The 7,500-nt window shown below is 47.2% G+C and overlaps 1 protein-coding gene across 1 annotated transcript in view; it reads left to right on the top strand.

Moving 5' to 3' along the window:
• The window catches only part of wwox (WW domain containing oxidoreductase), a 194,221-nt gene that overhangs the window by 112,816 nt on the left and 73,905 nt on the right, over window positions 1-7,500 (top strand). The gene's annotated exons all lie outside the window — the stretch shown is intronic.

Genomic DNA, 7,500 nt, shown 5'->3' on the forward strand with positions numbered 1-7,500 from the left:
TAATACTGGATCTAACTATGTGCTTGCGCTATATACTGTAGGCTTTACATACATTTCTAAGGGTCATTTATTATATTTTCCTCCTCACTATATACCCTTGGTTTCCTGTTTCTCTACACTGACCTGATCTGAAATAAAGCATTAAAAAACACCAAATTAATCCATATATAGCCTACAAATGGAACCAAATGGACTTCCGGGTCCATTTTGATCAGTTCATTCATGTATCTGATTGTTCGGGTAAAGAAGCTTTTATTGCAGTCCTATTTCCAGTAGCTTTGAGACTGCAAAAACTTTTTCCATTTCTCTTTCCTTTGAATCCTTCATGATTCCGTGAGCTTGTGTAATGTTTCATCAGTTCTACATTGCCTCTATAGTTTCTCTTCTTCATAACTGCCCTTCTCATAATATTCTCTCAGAATCGGTCTCTCAAATTGCTCTCCCCCTCTGATAGCTGAACTCTTCCACAGCACAGAGGGGTGGTCCCTCCACCACCACCTAGCCCACTGGCCAGGGGCTAATGTCCACTAGACGCCCATCCAGACAGGGTCACTCCTCTGACCTCTGACCCCAGCCCCCCTCCCCCAACCCCCTCCCCCCACTCGCTTGCGGGTCAACCCACAGAGGACAAGGCATATAGGAGAAGATTAATGGAACTACCTGCTCACTGCTGGAGCAGAGGTGTGTGTGTGTGTGTGTGTGTGTGTGTGTGTGTGTGTGTGTGTGTGTGTGTGTGTGTGTGTGTGTGTGTGTGTGTGTGTGTGTGTGTGTGTGTGTGTGTGTGTGTGTGTGTGTGTGTGTGTGTGTGTGTGTGTGTGTGTGTAGGGGCGGGGGTGGTAATAATACTATGTAGTGAAACTTTTCTACATGGAATATTTTAATCATGATGTGTTTTGATCAGATAATGACATTTAAAAACTGGTTACACGTGCACGCACACACTCTCTCTCCCTTTAACACACTCTTTGTCTTTCCCTCTGTCTGTATCTCTCTCTCTCATTCTCTCTGTCTCGCAATTCAATTCTCCACACTCTATTCTCTCTCTGCTTCTCTCCCCCCTCCCTCTCCCATTCTCCTGGTGTGTGTGTGCGTGTGTGTGTGTGTGTGGGTGTGTGTGTGTGTGTGCGTGCGCATGAAGAGTGCTGTTTCAGCAAGGTCTTCTGTTCATTCTCAAGGTGTCCTCTCTGTGCCTGTTCCTTTTCTGAAGGCCCCTTTTAATGGATTGGTCTGATATACCTTCCAAATGGAGCACTTTGAGCGTTAATTCGCTTTCTGATAAAGATCCCCCCCCCCCCCTCACACACACACACACAGACTTTTTTTTTTTTTTACGTTCCTTTCTATAAGGTCTGCCCCCCCGATATGAGGTACACAAGGAAGGGCAGATGAGCACAAAATCCTCCCTCTGTGTCGAGCCGGCTGGGAAAATAGACCATGGTGAAAAGGGAATCAATTGGATCCCCCATTCATGTGTGAGTGAGTGGGGGGGGTTTGTGTGTGTGTGTGTGTGTGTGTGTGTGTGTGTGAATGGCTTATGGCTGTCTCTTTACCCCCACAGACCCAGTGTCTGTCTGAGGGCAGGTTGGGAATTGGAGCCTTTTTGTGGTCTTTGTTGGTGACAGCGGGGGTTATCGGGGGGGGGTTATCGGTGCGATCTGGCCATCGGCAGGTATAGCTGTCAAGGCTTGTCAGTGCCTCTGAACCTGAACCAGGGGCTGCACGTGCATGCAGGCGCGCGCACACTTTTTTATTGCAAGCTTAACCACGTAAACCCCAGCATCCGTATTGTGGGGAACGCTTTAGCAGAAAACAAGCAGATGGACAAGGTGGCAACCTGTCACAACGAGCTGGTTCATCCATCGCGAAAAGCTTTCCTCACTACTAGTGTTGTAGTCCAGTCCACCTAAAGCTTTCCTCACTACTAGTGTTGTAGTCCAGTCCACCTAAAGCTTTCCTCACTACTAGTGTTGTAGTCCAGTCCACCTAAAGCTTTCCTCACTACTAGTGTTGTAGTCCAGTCCACCTAAAGCTTTCCTCACTAATAGTGTTGTAGTCCAGTCCACCTAAAGCTTTCCTCACTACTAGTGTTGTAGTCCAGTCCACCTAAAGCTTTCCTCACTACTAGTGTTGTAGTCCAGTCCACTTAAAGCTTTCCTCACTACTAGTGTTGTAGTCCAGTCCACCTAAAGCTTTCCTCACTACTAGTGTTGTAGTCCAGTCCACCTAAAGCTTTCCTCACTACTAGTGTTGTAGTCCAGTCCACCTAAAGCTTTCCTCACTACTAGTGTTGTAGTCCAGTCCACCTAAAGCGAGTCCAAGTCAAGACCAAGTCCAAGGGGGGGGGGGGGGGGGGGGTCGAGTCCGAGTCGAGACCGAGTCCAACGGGAGGTGAGACCGAGTCTTGAACAACAATTGGTACAGAAATCACGGCAAGGGCAGGCAGCCGCGTCAGCTCTCTTATAATGTTAATGTGAATGCACACTTCATAATATGGGTATAATACATTTATTTCATTGCATTGTAGTGACTCGTAAGCCAAGTGGACTCGGTGGGGTCCTGAGTCCCTTGGCCCCACACTGAGTCAAGTCAAGTCAAATTAAGGGCGAGACTGAGACGAGACTGAGTAAATGAAAATGTGGACTCGAGACCGGACTCGAGTACTAACAACGCTATTCCCCGCAATCACAGAAAATACACTAGTATAGAGCCCTGAGGGACTGCCGTGTGCCTAACATTGCAGATCTACAAGCTTACAACGCATCTCAGTATGACATGTTGTGAGCTTTTAAATCTGCTATTTCTCGAGCGTGCAACCAAGTACAAATCAAGCCTTAGCCACTTCCACACGTAAGCCCATGTACTGTACTGTACTGTACTGTACTGTACACGTACTGTAAGCATGCACATGCAGACACAAACAACCGCTGCACACGCGCACACACACGCACTCCCGCATGCACAGACAGACAGACACACACACACACACACACACACAGCCATGCAAAAAAAGGCCATCTTAAATTATGGAAGTATGCTCTATAAGATAAGCATTGCATTTTTTTTGGACATCCTATTACCATCCCAAAGCTCATTCACACGGTTAACCCTCGCCGTGCCACCAGGTCCACCCCTCTCTGCATTTTTGGAGCAACAATACAGGAGGCTCTGACCTGCTTGCCCACTCAAGTGTGACATTATTGTGTCCACATTCGCATGCCCCAGACTCAAAACTTCTCTCTCTCTCTCTTCCCCCCCCCCCACTCCAACTACAAATTAAACACCATGTCTCTACACAAGTGCTTACGTGGTCAGATTCTTATGAATAACTTCCCACCCGCCTTCGTTAGTACCCCCCCCCCCCCCCATCTCTCTCTGCAAGAGAGTGTGCTGGCCCTCTCTGATGCAACATGGTGAGACAGAATTCCTCTGACTTGTTCAAACGTTTTGTCTGTCTGTCTGTCTGTCTGTCTGTCTGTCTGTCTGTCTGTCTGTCTGTCTGTCTGTCTGTCTGTCTGTCTGTCTGTCTCTCTCTCTCTCTCTGTCTCTCCTTCTTTCCTTAACTCTCTCTCTCCCTCAATAATTTGTTTCTTTCTGTCATTGACTGAGTGCGAGCACCGCTCTCTGTGAAGTCTCACTGTTTCTTTGTTTGTCACAAGAGAATGGAGAGGGTGTTGGGGTGAAGCCCTCTACCGCCTGCCTGCCGCCTTGTTTGCCAGTTGGGTTGTGTGAAGTGGGGTGTTTTTGAAGAGCGGCGCATTGTGTTTCGACCGCACGCATGCTTGTTGGTCTGTGTGAGTCAATGAGCGAGGCAGTGGGTGTGTTGGAGAGAGAGTGTAAGCTGGTGTTTACAGTGTTGTTTGTCCCAATGGATTGTGAGCTCCCTGCGGTTTACTCCAATTATGAGTGGAGGAATTAAAAGCAACCCAAAACATATGCATATTGTTGCTCTGAAGAGAGAGAGAGAGAGAGAGAGAGAGAGAGAGAGAGAGAGAGAGAGAGAGAGAGGTCTAAAACTGCAGAGCACAGGACCCAATGGGCTCCTTCTTGGACCGCCTGGCTTACACACTAATTACCACACACACACACACACACACACACACACACACACACACACACACACACACACACACACACACACACACACACACACAGATGCTTTGTCATATCTCTATAGTGCCGTGCAGTGGGTTAACTAGGTTCAATTACTTTTCAGTTTATTTTATTATTAAAGGTATTTTGACTGTTGAATTCCCATCAAACACTCGTATGAGTATGAGTTTCTTATATGGGAAAGAGTTTGCGCTCTGGATTTACCTCCCAATGTACACACACACACACACACACACACACACACACACACACACACACACACACACACACACACACACCCTCTCTTCACTCTCAGACATCATAAGGGAGAGATAGAGCTAATCTAACTGCATGTTTGATGCATTTTTAAAAAGCCACAGTCTTTTATTTTTTCCCCTTCCTTTTTTCAAGTTTCCAGCCTAACGGACGATCTCGCCCGCTATAATTTAATCAGCGCCTGGGAATCACACGGCATACTTAAGCACCATTAATATCTCCCCCCCCCACACACACACACACACACACGCACAACACACACACACACACGATTTCCCTCTCCGGTCACTTAACCAAGAAGAGTAGTAAAAAAAGAAATTGAAGAGAAAAAAAGACTTTATGTTATTTCCTGCGTAGCATTTCCCCCAATTTATATGCTTTCATCCGACACATAAAAGAGCCAGTGATTTGTCAAGTAATTTCCATCTCCCCCTTCTTTTGTGTGTGTGTGTGTGTGCGTGCGCGCGCGCGCGAGAGAGAGAGTGTGTATAGACAGAGCGTTCAAGTGCTGTTAGGTGAGCCATACTTGTTCTGTCAACGCAGTGGGAGTGAGACTACACAATAAAGCCCTGAGTGTTCATTTTAACTGTGAGTGTACATTATGTACAGTGGGAGTGAGACTACACAATAAAGCCCTGAGTGTTCATTTTAACTGTGAGTGTACATTATGTACAGAGGTACACACAGATCAATTAACACTGAGGATTGGTATGGACATTATACCTGCCAAAATCCTTTGTGTACATTTTTGCACAGGCCTTTTACAGTGCGGATCTTCTCACGCTATTGAGACGACAATTCACAGGTCACAGTGGATATCGGATGCTGGGGGTGTTTGGGAGCCGTGCGTCCGCCAGGCGCGTGCGTGTGTGTTTGTGCGTGTGTGTTTGTGCGTGCGTGTTTGTGTCAGTGTTCTCATGTTCGATGGCTGCTTTGTGCCCGCGCGCATGTGTGTCTCTCCACGCATGCTTGCGTGCGAGTGGGCGTTGTTGGGGAGGCCTTCTTATTCTGCCCATCACAGCTTTTTTGTAACATAAATATAAAAAGCTGAATATTTATCAGCAGTCCGGGGCTGTGTTGCTGTGGGATAGCGAGGGGAGAGCGGAGAGCAGGGCTGTGTGGATGAGTGAAGGGGGGCGGGGGGTTGGACCAGGGGAATTGATTTTTGACCAAATGTGTTTTGGATTTAATTCAGCTACTGCATTTTTCTCCGCCGCTCCATTTGCATAGAAATCATCTGAGGTGAGAGAATTTTAGAGGACGGCCTAAGTTGCGGCGGAACTACTCGAGGTTTTGTGTGTTGTGTGTGTGTGTGTGTGTGTGTGTGTGTGTGCATGCACGCAAGTTAGGTGCATGGTTTGCCGCATGTGCGCGTACCTCTTGAGTTCATTTGCAAACATATGCTGTGTGTGCATGTTGCGTACATCTGCATGCACACTGTAAAATCATGGGGTTGGTTAGATTTGTTTTACACTCAGAGTCAAATCAACCCTCAGGATTTTACTGTGCATGTGTTTACGTGCGTGCATGAGTGCATGGTGTCACTCTTACATGTGACAACAGCATACTAGTCCACTCCACTCCATGGGTTCATAAACTTGGAGTCACGACCCGAACGGTGGTGTCGCGAAAAAAAAAACCTACTGTAGACCTAGCATATATATATATATATATATATACCGGTATATATATTTACACACCTGAATAAAATTCAACAGAACGAGTGAAATACAATGTAAAAATGATTACAAATATGTTAACCATAATTGTTAAAAAAAAAACCTACAGCCCTAGGCTTAATTCATTACATCTGCTGACAAATGCATGCTCACCATGCCAGCATTATTTTGGGGTCTGGGTCTGGAAAGTTTGGGAACCCATGCCCTATAGGCCTATTTTACAAAAGTGAACTAGATTTAAGCCTCTATGAGGCGGTGTCGCCCCAAAATAACCGATCTACGTACAAGCAAAACTGACAAAACAAGACAAAGCATGAATCAGCCTTTAGCCGCCTGGTTCCCAGGCCCCCCATGCACTCAGTCCAATCAGAGCTCCACATGGTACGGTCCTGGTACGCTGCATGCCTCCATGTGCACTGCTCTGAGAGAGGGAGCATTCATGACGGTCAATAGCCCAGACAGCAGGGCTCTGTCAATATTTAGACAGTATACCACAGTGTTGTAAAATGAACCAATACACAGCGGATGGAGGCTCCTCACTGGATTAATGATGCCTGACTGACTGGCTGCCTCAGACGCTATAGCGGAGATGAAGATGTTATTTACCCCTCACTCTCTGTGTCTCTGCCTCTCTCTCTCTTCTCTCTCTCTCCCTCTTTGTCCTGCCTCTCCTTCCCTTTTTGGCTCTCTGGTCTATCTTCTCTGTTTCACTCTGTTTTCCTTCACGCGTGCCCATGTGCTTGTGCACGTTCCTTCCTCCGTCCGTACACGTTCAGAGGCTGCTCTTGTGTAGTTTTCGCAGCGATCGATAAGTCTATGTTCAGTTAAAGAGGAATCTGATTCCAATAGAATAACACCGAGGCTTTGTTCACTTCACAGCGCTGCCTCTTTCCCGTGCCGTCTCGCGCTTCACTACCCCACCTTATGTTGCAGTAAGGCACTTCTATAGGGCCACGCGCGTGTCCTGCGCTCGGATCGGTGAGCGCTGAGAGAGAGAGTCCAGGGGAATACTGCCATCGATTCCAGACCCACTTCAACCACAATAGTAATAATAAAATGACCGTCATAAAAATGGCCGGATCACTTGAGCTGAATAAATAAAGGAACTCGCCAAGTTACTTGTGCATCTGTGAGTTCCTTGTATTGTAGTGACAGTGGCCCTACGTGACTCTTCCCAAATGGCCCACATAATCACCACGCCGCCATCCACTATAATGGAATGTGACGATTAGCGGCTCTTGTCGCTAGGCTAATGGGCCTGACACTTCTGTTGAGGGTGTGGGGTGGCCGTGCATTGTGGGATGGCCCTGAATGACTGGATGGGAGTGAGAACGGCTTTCTGGGGCTACAACATGCCTCCTGCAAACCTGCCTCCTGCTACTCAGACTCTTCTCATCACTTGCAGATGAATGCAGGACTGTTCGTAGGGCGGGACAAATAAGCGTTTCTCAAATGT

Source organism: Protomyctophum bolini (genome assembly GCF_963924005.1).
Source record: "Protomyctophum bolini genome assembly, chromosome: 4".
In the NCBI taxonomy this organism is placed as follows: Eukaryota; Metazoa; Chordata; class Actinopteri; order Myctophiformes; family Myctophidae; genus Protomyctophum; species Protomyctophum bolini.